The following is a 13,377-nucleotide window of genomic DNA, read 5'->3' as shown; positions in this document are numbered from 1 at the left end:
GCCCTCCTCCGCCTCCCTGCTGTCGGCCCCTCCTCGGGCTGCCGTGCCCACTGTCGCCCAGGCCCGGCCTTCGCTCGGGCGCCCGCACGCCCCAGCCACCGAGCGGGCTGGTGCCCGCACCCGTTTGCCAGCGCCCGTTTGGCCCCTTTCGGTCAATGACAGGAGGGCCCCCCCCTCCAAAACGTTTTAAAAATAAATAATAATAATAATAATAATAATAAAATTAATTAATTAATTAAGGAATTAATTAAGTTAATTAATTATAATTAGATTAACCTAATCACTAATTAACCTAATTAACTATTAGTTAATTAAAACAGATTATGACGAACGGGGCCCACACGTCAGTTGACCAACGCCTTTGACTGATGTCATGCTGACGTCAGCGTGCACTGTTCTGGATAATGTTTAATTAAAATAATTAACTAAATACTAAAAATGATTTTAATCTTTTAAAATTAATATAAAATAAACCGTAGCTCGGATGAAAAAACTTTGTACATGAAAGTTGCTCAGAATGACGAGACGATTCCGGATACGCAGTCCGTTCGTCCGCCACACCCCTCTAACCTATCGAACCCGCAACTTTCCCCCTCCGGCTCCTCTGCCCGAAAACACGAAACACCGGGAATACTTTCCCGGATGTTTTCCCCCCTTCACCGGTATCACCTACTACCGCGTTAGGGCACACCGAACACCGCGTATTGCCTTGTTATATTTTGTGATGCTTTGTTTGCTCTGTATTCATTACTTCTTCCCCCTCTTCTCTCCGGTAGACTACGAGACCGACGCTGATGCCACCGAGTACGACTACGTCACCGACGACCCCTCCTTGTCTGAGCAACCAGGCAAGCCCCCCCCTTTGATCACCAGATATCGCCTATTCTCTCTATACTGCTTGCATTAGAGTAGTGTAGCATGTTACTGCTTTCGTTAATCCTATTCTGATGCATAGCCTGACATTGTCGCTACATCTGTTGATACCTTACCTGCAATCCTAATGCTTAGTATAGGATGCTAGTTTATCATCATTGGCCCTACATTCTTGTCAGTCTGCCTTGCTATACTATCGGGCCGTGATCACTTGGGAGGTGATCACGGGTATATACTATACATACATACATACTTACAGATGGTGACTAAAGTCGGGTCAGCTCATTGAGTACCCGCAAGTGATTCTGACGAGGGGGCTGAAAGGACAGGTGGCTCCATCCCGGTAGAGGTGGGCCTGGGTTCCCGACGGCCCTCGACTGTTGCTTTGTGGCGGAGCGACAGGGCAGGTTGAGACCACCTAGGAGACAGGTGGGCCTGGCCCTGTTCGGCGTTCGCGGACACTTAACACGCTTAACGAGATCTTGGTATTTGATCTGAGTCTGGCTACGAGCCTATACGCACTAACCATCTACGTGGGAGTAGTTATGGGTATCCCGACGTCGTGGTATCAGCCGAAGCACTTCAGACGTCAGCGACGGAGCGGCGCGCGCCGGATTGGAACGTAAGCCTGCTCTTGTATTAAGGGGGCTAGTTCTGCTTCGGCCGCGTACGCAACGTGCAGGTGTGCTATGGGCGATGGGCCCAGACCCCTGTGCGCTTAGGTTTAGACCGGCGTGCTGGCCTCTCTGTTTTGCCTAGGTGGGGCTGCGACGTGTTGATCTTCCGAGGCCGGGCATGACCCAGGAAAGTGTGTCCGGCCAAATGGGATCGAGCGTGTTGGGCTATGTGGTGCACCCCTGCAGGGAAGTTAATCTATTCGAATAGCCGTGATCTTCGGTAACAGGACGACTTGGAGTTGTACCTTGACCTTATGACAACTAGAACCGGATACTTAATAAAACACACCCTTCCAAGTTCCACAGACAACCCGGTGATCGCTTTTCCGCAGGGCGACGAGGAGAGGATCGCCGGGTAGGATTATGCTATGCGATGCGACTGGAGATGCGCTTGGAGATGCTACCTGGATATGCTACTTGGAGATGCTACTTGGAGGACTTCAATCTACTCTCTTCTACATGCTGCAAGACGGAGGCTGCCAGAAGCGTAGTCTTCGACAGGATTAGCTATCCCCCTCTTATTCTGGCATTCTGCAGTTCAGTCCACTGATATGGCCTCTTTACACATATACCCATGCATATGTAGTGTAGCTCCTTGCTTGCGAGTACTTTGGATGAGTACTCACGGTTGCTTTCTCCCCCCTTTTTCCCCTTTCCTTTCTTTCTGGTTGTCGCAACCAGATGCTGGAGTCCAGGAGCCAGGAGCCAGCGTCGACGACGACCTACTACATTGGAGGTGCCTACTACTACGTGCAGGCTGACGACGACGACCAGGAGTAGTTAGGAGGATCCCAGGCAGGAGGCCTGCGCCTCTTTCGATCTGTATCCCAGTTTGTGCTAGCCATCTTATGGCAACTTGTTTAACTTATGTCTGTACTCAGATATTGTTGCTTCCGCTGACTCGTCTATGATCGAGCACTTGTATTCGAGCCCTCGAGGCCCCTGGCTTGTATTATGATGCTTGTATGACTTATTTATGTTTTAGAGTTGTGTTGTGATATCTTCCCGTGAGTCCCTGATCTTGATCGTACACATTTGCGTGCATGATTAGTGTACGATTAAATCGGGGGCGTCACAAGTTGGTATCAGAGCCGACTGCCTGTAGGAATCCCCTTCCAACTCCTTGGCCGAAGTCGAGTCTAGACATTGCAAAACTTTTACTAACATGGCTGTGCGGCCCATGGGCCCACGTCGCCATTGGGTGGTACTAGGATCTTTTACTCCTCGACCTTTACTCTGGGACTCTGAACTCTCTTCTATTCGGGTTAAACGATTTTTACTAAAATCTGACTTTAGGTTCTCGAAAATACTTTCTCCCGGAGAGCCCCTTCAGTCCAGGTGATCGCCGGCTGCACCAGAAGATTTCGAAGTTACTCGCCAAAACTCGTTTGAGACTTTGTGCCCGCTGCTTTTGCAATTCCCTACCATCGAAATATCCCTATGGGTAAATACATACACTTGACGTTCTTACTTTTATTCCCAGTTGATCTTGTTATTACAAGATACCCCGAAATTCTCTCTATTGATCCGAGAATATCTTGTGCTTACTGTCTTGCAATTCCTTGTCACCTGAATACCCCTATGGATAATTCTCGCACTTGTCGAGTATCCGCTTATCCCCAGTTGTTCATGTGTTTTACAAAAGTCTTCAAAATAATATTCGATCTTCTGAAAATTCTCTGGAGCCTTTGGCTCTTGAAATTATTGCTTGCTTGCATTATGGTTAATCCCATAAGTCTCATAGTCTTAATGACATCCCTTGTCATTATCATTTTGAGTCTGTTGACTCAATATTCTGCGAATACACGCAATCATCATTGATCCTTATAAATTACCTTTCCGGCTGAGCTTCCATTCTTTTAACTAGAATTGGTTCTCGACCAATCCAATTGTCGTTGATTGTACCCTAAGGCTATTCAACTTATCCATCCCTAATCAGAGCATTGCTTCTGATCCCTTGATTTGGAAATCATAATTCCTTTGCATTTGACAATTGAGTTAGTCAGTTGTTTCTATAATCTGATCTCCTTGCATTCTCCTTCCTCTAGTTGAGTACCGATACTCGTATCAGATCCTTTGTGGACCATCAAGTCCTTTGTTGGATTGTTATCCGACAGTGTCCTTCACATCTGATCACTTTGTGAGTTCTTCCCCTGATACATAATGCCTTTGTTAAGTTGTATCCTCTGCTTGGCCAACCATGCTCTGCTTTCGGGCTTGTGTTATTTACTCTTGAAACTTGTGGTATATGTTTCTAAGAAGCCCCTATGGGTTGAACATATGCCTTCTCTAAACCGTGTGAACCCGAAAGTTTTCACGAGTCATACTCTTCTGGTGCTTCACTAGATAAAATTTCAACACTGCAACTTCATCGAACGTGAGAAGTGAATGGAAGGTTATGCATTGGAGAAGTGGGAGTCGACCTTGAACTTGTGTTCATGCCCATGGACACGATGTAGATCTTATCATTAAAGATTCTCTTAAATGAATTATCCCTTTGGTATAAGTTCATCTTATATCTAGGATCTGGCCTTCTGCAATCATGGTTCCGACCATGATTGTTCTTCTTTGATCTCATTTCTCGGACAAGTTAAAACAATTGTCGTCTATGGATTAATACACATGTCCAATCTTTACTTTGATCTTGTGTCGAGTATTACCCCCTGGTATCTCAAGATTATCATGGAACTGCATAACTTCTTATGAGTTCTTCATCAAGTGCTACCTTTCCACTGATTCCAATTTTTCACGGGCTCTGAGTTATTATACACTCAAAGACACCGATAACTGAATCGAGTTCGCATTGCGATTCAACAAGTATTTGAACCCATCACTGCTTACAAATTTATTAATCCTTCAAGTCATTCCTAGCCTGATCGGCTATATCATTATCGAGCTAATTTTAACTGTGCTACCCGGTCCTTCTTCCCGGAGCACAATTTTCGACGATGAACTAACCTTACGTCAATCATCACCGTCATATCATTTCGCCTTGAACAACAAGCTTGGTTTCGAGTTTGTGTCGTACCCTTGGTTCCAATAACCTTTCACTTCATCATTACTTGACTTGATGTCGTTACCGATCGATTACATCTTCATGAACTCTCGCGACAAAGGTGTCGTGATCCTCAACATTCTGAGCTCATCCAGGATATCAATTGAATTCATGATGAGTAATAACATCCTTGCCCTCGATGAATTGTATTATCGTCGACCACTTTATTGCCTTCCCACCAACACAAGCTTGTTCATGTTTGGTGTTATACCTTGAGTTCCTTGCTATCCAGCAGTTGTTCTTCTTTACCTTGGAGTATTACCATCCTTTATGTCAAGAATGTTCTGAGATTTGTTCCACCTCTTGAGAATTCTTGACATAGAAATACTTCTCACCATCACCATTCTTTCTTGGTCCCCGTGTTATTACCAACAAGTGAACGGTGTTGTTTGGATTCTTTCCTTCTAGCAACCCTATCTCTTTGAAGTTAATGGTCGAAAGTTCATTCTTAGGCTATTGATTATTGCATCACCATTCTGACATTGGTCGTGCAACCCAACCCATATTTCGGGCGCACCTTTCAACCAATGTTTAATTGTGTATGTTTTCCTCGAGCATACTTCCTTATATCATTTGATCTGACAAATGTTATCTCCTTGTTCACTTAATTGTGGACATCCATCTTTTAGGAATCTCGGTGAATTGCCGTTGAGTTCACTAGACACCTCCTTGTCCTCTCCTTGGGTTAATGATGGACTCTTGATAACGGAAATCACTTCATAGTTCATTTCCCCGAGAATCCTACAATGTCATCTCGTCAATTTGCGTTGCACCTTTTCTTCTCAGGTATCCTAAGTCTGAGGTATCCTGACACCAACCGGATCTGAATCTCGGTCAGATATGATGGTTGGGACATATCTCCAAGAGTTGTAACATTGATTTCTACGTGACCCGGTAACATGATGTCATGCCTAGCACCCCCCCCCTGGGTGGAGGACCTATCGTTAAAATTTCTTTTGCAAGGACAACCATTCTTCATGGAAGAAATTGTAAGACTTATTCTACAAGTTATTCCTGATGGATCCTTCGTGTTTCCAAAGTCTGATCTTCACCTGAAGACCATGTCAATGCTATCTCGAAGCATGTCAATGGTACTCCGATTTTCAACAGGAACATTTGAAGCACAATGCTAAATTTTCTTTATCATTTATCCTTACACCGTTGCATGGGTAATATCTTGAGATTCCTTCCCCCTTACCTAAATGGTTTTCTACCTTCTATCCTGTCATGGATATCATGCTCAGCTTGTCCTTGGGAAGGATATACCCCTGGAAAATGTGTTTAAACACATTTTTCCTTTCCATTGATCTGGTTAAATCCGATACTCATATCTTCCTTTCCATTGTTTGGTTTAACCTTTCTTGTGATCTATGAGATCTAAGCAGTAATATTCTCCTACTTTTGTAAACACCTCGGTGTACAACTCTGTCAGTAAGGCCCTATTGAAATTGTCGATAGCATTCCGGTCACCACCGATGGACGAGAACTCTGCCTATTGGTCCGCCTCGTTCAACGAGCAGGAAAATGGTTCTCTTCGTCCCTCGCCCCTGGTACCGACATTGTGCCGACATAACTGATAGGCTACCCTCTGACATTCCTTGCTATTGTGACCGTGCGAGATGTCACCGCTCCTATTTTTTTTAACCCACATGGTGGGCCCATAACCCACAGTTCCACAGGATCGAAACCTGACTCTCCTGTACACCCCCTGTTCCCAAAGTTATTCCTCACGCGTGGCCTCGTGTGTAATTCACGAGCCACCTTCGGATGAGATCATCAATTTGGTATCAGACGCAATACTTATTCCCATTGCTCTGAACCCCTTTCACACTTCGCTTCAGGCAATGAACGATTGCCTATCCGCTTGAAACTTCTTATTGCACCGTCTTACTTTGCTCTCGATAGGTGTAATTTGTTCAACTCGAGAGATACTCGTATGTTCATTCTTGGGATACCCCCAGATGAATTTCCCTTATAACCTCCTATTATTGTAGAACTGCCCCTTACCTATTCGTAAGTACGATGGAGTTCCCCGAAGAAAGGACGACAACTTCATCATGATGCTTTGGAATAAAGAATTGAAGACATCAACGAAAGGGATTAACTTCTTCAAGAAGATCCATTAGAATAACCAGAACCCCCCCCCCCTTACTCCCCTCTTAAATCTCGGGACGAGATTTCTTGTAGTGGAGGAGAATTGTGACGCCCGGATAATTAGGCTACAGTAATCCCAAGATAATGATGCCACGTCACCACGGTTACTGTTGTTAATTTCGTGTTAGTTCAAAATCGATTCGAAATTAAAACTTAAAATAAAGTCAAATGGTAAAGATTTTCAAATATTAAAACTAAGATGTTGGGGTGTTGCCAAATAATGCATAGGTAATTATTGTGGAGAAACCACACTTTTATAAAACGTTTAAAGACTCTAAAGTAATTAAAACGCAGCTATGACGATTAATTAAATGCCCTTTTAAAAATAATAATAATGCAAACTATTTTAATTAGGTGTCATACTTATTGGAGCAGTAGATTAAATTATAACATTAATTTAGGAGTTGTATTTATATTTTATAAAACAACAATTAAAAGAATGAACTAGAAAAGAAAATTAAATAAAAAGAAAAAGAAAAAAACAGAACTAACACACACACAAAAAAAAGGAAAGAGAAAGCCCCCCCTGGGCCGTGGCCCAACTGGGCCAACCCAACCGGCCCAGCCGGCCACCCCACCAGGCCGGCCCAAACCCCACCCCTTATCCACTCCCCTCACCCCCCGCAACCCTAGCCGCCACCCACTCGCCCCCCACTCCCACTCCCGCACGTCGCTCCTCCCCCCCCCACGAACGGATCTGGATCGGGGGTGCAACAGCCGCTCCCGACCCCATCGCCGCGACGCCGCGCCGCCTCGCCCTCAACCGACGCCGCCCGGACCTCCCTTGCCGGCCTGCCCCTCTCCGCCGCGTCGTCCCCGACATCCCCCTCGACCCCCGCTGCCTTTTCCCCTACCGGCCCTGTGAGCGTCCCCTCTTCTCCTCTCTGCCTCGCATGCACGGGCTCGCGCACCGGCGCCCCGCGCGCACCCACCGTGGCCGTGCCCCGAACGCGCTCACCCCCGCGCCCTCCCCCTGTGCCCCGCGCCCTCCTGCTCGCTGCACCCGTCGCCCGACTCCGGCCACTACACCGCGGCGCCGCTCGGAGGCCCGCGTCCTCCACCCGAAGTGCCGCCGCTTGTCGCCCCTGGCCACCGCATGCACGCGCGCGCGCCGCCCTGCTCCTCCCTCTCCCCTATCCATCGACGGCGACCGCGCGAGCCCCGCCGTGGCCGCGCACCGCTGCTGCTGCTGCGCCTCCCGCGCCCGCCTCCGCCTGGAGTTGTGCCCCCTTGCTCCGCGGTCTGCTCTGCTGCTGCTCATCGGCGATGCCGCGGCCCTCCTCCGCCTCCCTGCCGCCGGCCCCTCCTCGGGCTGCCGTGCCCACTGTCGCCCAGGCCCGGCCTTCGCTCGGGCGCCCGCACGCCCCAGCCACCGAGCGGGCTGGTGCCCGCACCCGTTTGCCAGCGCCCGTTTGGCCCCTTTCGGTCAATGACAGGAGGGCCCCCCCTCCAAAACGTTTTAAAATAAATAATAATAATAATAATAATAATAAAATTAATTAATTAATTAAGGAATTAATTAAGTTAATTAATTATAATTAGATTAACCTAATCACTAATTAACCTAATTAACTATTAGTTAATTAAAACAGATTATGACGAACGGGGCCCACACGTCAGTTGACCAACGCCTTTGACTGATGTCATGCTGACGTCAGCGTGCACTGTTCTGGATAATGTTTAATTAAAATAATTAACTAAATACTAAAAATGATTTTAATCTTTTAAAATTAATATAAAATAAACCGTAGCTCGGATGAAAAAACTTTGTACATGAAAGTTGCTCAGAATGACGAGACGATTCCGGATACGCAGTCCGTTCGTCCGCCACACCCCTCTAACCTATCGAACCCGCAACTTTCCCCCTCCGGCTCCTCTGCCCGAAAACACGAAACACCGGGAATACTTTCCCGGATGTTTTCCCCCCTTCACCGGTATCACCTACTACCGCGTTAGGGCACACCGAACACCGCGTATTGCCTTGTTATATTTTGTGATGCTTTGTTTGCTCTGTATTCATTACTTCTTCCCCCTCTTCTCTCCGGTAGACTACGAGACCGACGCTGATGCCACCGAGTACGACTACGTCACCGACGACCCCTCCTTGTCTGAGCAACCAGGCAAGCCCCCCCCTTTGATCACCAGATATCGCCTATTCTCTCTATACTGCTTGCATTAGAGTAGTGTAGCATGTTACTGCTTTCGTTAATCCTATTCTGATGCATAGCCTGATATTGTCGCTACATCTGTTGATACCTTACCTGCAATCCTAATGCTTAGTATAGGATGCTAGTTTATCATCATTGGCCCTACATTCTTGTCAGTCTGCCTTGCTATACTATCGGGCCGTGATCACTTGGGAGGTGATCACGGGTATATACTATACATACATACATACTTTACAGATGGTGACTAAAGACGGGTCAGCTCATTGAGTACCCGCAAGTGATTCTGACGAGGGGGCTGAAAGGACAGGTGGCTCCATCCCGGTAGAGGTGGGCCTGGGTTCCCGACGGCCCTCGACTGTTACTTTGTGGCGGAGCGACAGGGCAGGTTGAGACCACCTAGGAGACAGGTGGGCCTGGCCTTGTTCGGCGTTCGCGGACACTTAACACGCTTAACGAGATCTTGGTATTTGATCTGAGTCTGGCTACGAGCCTATACGCACTAACCATCTACGTGGGAGTAGTTATGGGTATCCCGACGTCGTGGTATCAGCCGAAGCACTTCAGACGTCAGCGACGGAGCGGCGCGCGCCGGATTGGAACGTAAGCCTGCTCTTGTATTAAGGGGGCTAGTTCTGCTTTCGGCCGCGTACGCAACGTGCAGGTGTGCTATGGGCGATGGGCCCAGACCCCTGTGCGCTTAGGTTTAGACCGGCGTGCTGGCCTCTCTGTTTGCCTAGGTGGGGCTGCGACGTGTTGATCTTCCGAGGCCGGGCATGACCCAGGAAAGTGTGTCCGGCCAAATGGGATCGAGCGTGTTGGGCTATGTGGTGCACCCCTGCAGGGAAGTTAATCTATTCGAATAGCCGTGATCTTCGGTAACAGGACGACTTGGAGTTGTACCTTGACCTTATGACAACTAGAACCGGATACTTAATAAAACACACCCTTCCAAGTTCCACAGACAACCCGGTGATCGCTTTTCCGCAGGGCGACGAGGAGAGGATCGCCGGGTAGGATTATGCTATGCGATGCGACTGGAGATGCGCTTGGAGATGCTACCTGGATATGCTACTTGGAGATGCTACTTGGAGGACTTCAATCTACTCTCTTCTACATGCTGCAAGACGGAGGCTGCCAGAAGCGTAGTCTTCGACAGGATTAGCTATCCCCCTCTTATTCTGGCATTCTGCAGTTCAGTCCACTGATATGGCCTCTTTACACATATACCCATGCATATGTAGTGTAGCTCCTTGCTTGCGAGTACTTTGGATGAGTACTCACGGTTGCTTTCTCCCCCCTTTTTCCCCTTTCCTTTCTTTCTGGTTGTCGCAACCAGATGCTGGAGTCCAGGAGCCAGGAGCCAGCGTCGACGACGACTACTACATTGGAGGTGCCTACTACTACGTGCAGGCTGACGACGACGACCAGGAGTAGTTAGGAGGATCCCAGGCAGGAGGCCTGCGCCTCTTTCGATCTGTATCCCAGTTTGTGCTAGCCATCTTATGGCAACTTGTTTAACTTATGTCTGTACTCAGATATTGTTGCTTCCGCTGACTCGTCTATGATCGAGCACTTGTATTCGAGCCCTCTAGGCCCCTGGCTTGTATTATGATGCTTGTATGACTTATTTATGTTTTAGAGTTGTGTTGTGATATCTTCCCGTGAGTCCCTGATCTTGATCGTACACATTTGCGTGCATGATTAGTGTACGATTAAATCGGGGGCGTCACAGGAATATGATGAGCTCGGAAATCTCGACGGAAATCATCCCAAGTGATAACACGTCCACCTCTGGAGTCCTTGTACTGCTGGAACCATTCTGCAGCTTGATCTTTGAGTTGGAAGGCAGCGAACTTGACAAAGTTCTCAGGCCTGACGTTACTGCACTCGAAATGCTTGCACAAATCCACAAGCCAATCGTCAGTATCCGTTGCCTCAACACAATTGCTGAAAGTCTTTGGCCCGTTAGCAAGGAACTGGTTGAGTGTAGCAAAGTGACTCTGATTGCTGCCTTGATTCCCTTGACTGCCTTGATTGCGCTCTTGAAGAATTTGCATGATCAGCTGTGTATTTGCATTGGTTGCGGCCATCATAGCTTGCCACGCCTCTGGAGGAGGTGGAGGTGGTGGCGGATCAGGATTCGGAGTCGTGCGTGTTGGAGGAGCCATCCTGAAGAGGTTGACCACCATTAGCACATTGACAGATAAATTATTAAACTGAATCCAACGGAATGAAAATTGCAACATATAGTCTTCACATCCGAACAAAATGAACGAATGCATTCCTCTTGAAATGGTCACATATCCATAAATTGAGAAGCCACGTAGAATTAAGGTAGAGAAATAAATCAACAAGTTACGGATCAAGAACGAATAATCGGTAAGAAGTCCCAATCTCAAACCAATATTCGTGGAAGAAGAACTAGAGCTACTAGAATTCCCACCTATGAAACTCCCGAACCTTTCCGGTTATGCAATCAGGTGTTGGGGATACAGGGGAAGCATAATATCTCACCCAAACTAGCAAATCCTACATCCAGATGTATCCATCCTTCAACACATAACCAAGAAACCTTCGGAAACCATCTACCTCAACCTTCGAAAAGCATCCGTTATATAAGTTATGGCGATACTCCTGAACTCCCGCCCCAGTACTGTGTGGCGTCGAGGTTATCTCACCAACGAACTGCATAAAAGAGATTTTCGATGTCGGCGTACTAAACTCAGGTATTCCAGAACTGCAACGATAAAATTATGATGACAACACCTCAGAGCTCAACTCCCCGGGACACTTCCACTAAACCCCTGACAGGAGGCACCAAGACAATGTTCTCATCATAAAACCATCGGAACGATTCCAAGATACCCGCGTGATCCTAAAAAAATTTGTGAAATTTGAGAAGAGAAGAGTCAAAACTCTACGTCAGGATGCCTTACCAGAGCGATGAGGAGACTAGGAAGTAAAAAGAATTCCTAATCTCTCCGATATATAATTCCTAAATGACTCAAAACATTTTTCTAGACACAACTCGGCCGCTAAAAACGATCAAGCAATGGGGCTCCTAAGGTCGGGGAAGGCTCTGATTACCAACTTGTAACACCCTCGATGCGGCTATAGCTCCCACCTGTCGAGGCACGACTTAGAGATATAGTCGCATTGAAGGCATATGTCGCAAGTTAGGCAATCTTCACAAACATCCCATGTAACATAACAATGAAAGGGGAGATAACATAGTTGGCTTACACTCGCCACGTCAATCAAGTACATAAATAACATTACATCAACCAAACACTCATGGCCCGACTACGGCGCCAAAATGAAAGAGAACCCAACATGCGACACGGTCCCAATCACCCCCAACTGGGCACCACTACTGATCATCGGGAAAGGAAACATAGTATCGTTGAGAGTCTTCGTCAAACTCCCACTTGAGCTCATACGGATCTCCTGGAGTGGAATCATCAGGACCTGCATCTGGTGTAATAGTAATCTGTGAGCCACAGGGACTCAGCAATCTCGCACCCTTGCGATCACGACTATTTAAGCTTATAGGAATGGCAAGGTAAAATATGAGTGGAGCTGCAGCAAGCGAGTAGCAAGTATGGTGGCTAACTTATTCGCAAAAGAGAGCGAGAAGAGGAGGCAAAGCACGAGCGAGAAACTAGAGAACAACCTGCGCAAACATTACTCCAACACAGTGTCCACTTCCCGGACTCCGCCGAGAAGTGGCCATCAAGGTAACACACTCAGTTGATTAATTTTAATTAATTAAGGTTCAAGTTGTCTACAACCGGACATTAACAAATTCCCATCTGCCCATAACCGCGGGCACGGCTTTCGAAAGTTCAATCCCTGCAGGGGAGTCCCAACTTAGCCCATGACAAGCTCTCACGGTCAACGAAGGAATAGACCTCCTCCCAAGACGATCTGATCAGACTCGGTATCTTGGTAATTCAAGACAACTCTGACAATGGTAAAACAAGTCCAGCAACACCGCCCGCTGTGCTGACAAATCCCGATAGGAGCTGCACATATCTCGTTCTCAGGGCACACCGGATAAGCTAAGCGTACGGGAGCCAACGTAACCCAAGTTGCCAAGGGACGGCCCCGCACGGTGCTCTAGGTTGGACCAACACTCAGAGGAGCACTGGCCCGGGGGGGTTAAAATAAGATGACCCTTGAGTCCGCGAAACCCAAGGGAAAAGGCTAGGTGGCAAATGGTAAAACCAAGGTTGGGCATTGCTGGAGTTTTATTCAAGGCGGACAGTCAAGGGGTTCCCATTATAACCCAACCGCGTAAGGAATGCAAAATCCGGGAACATAACACCGATATGACGGAAACTAGGGCGGCAAGAGTGGAACAAAACACTAGGCGAGAGGCCGACCTTCCACCCTTTACCAAGTATATAGATGCATTAAGATAACATGGCAATATAATGATATCCCAACA

Source organism: Triticum aestivum, chromosome 5A, assembly GCF_018294505.1.
Source record: "Triticum aestivum cultivar Chinese Spring chromosome 5A, IWGSC CS RefSeq v2.1, whole genome shotgun sequence".
Lineage (NCBI taxonomy): Eukaryota > Viridiplantae > Streptophyta > Magnoliopsida > Poales > Poaceae > Triticum > Triticum aestivum.
Note: the sequence above shows the minus strand (reverse complement) of the source record.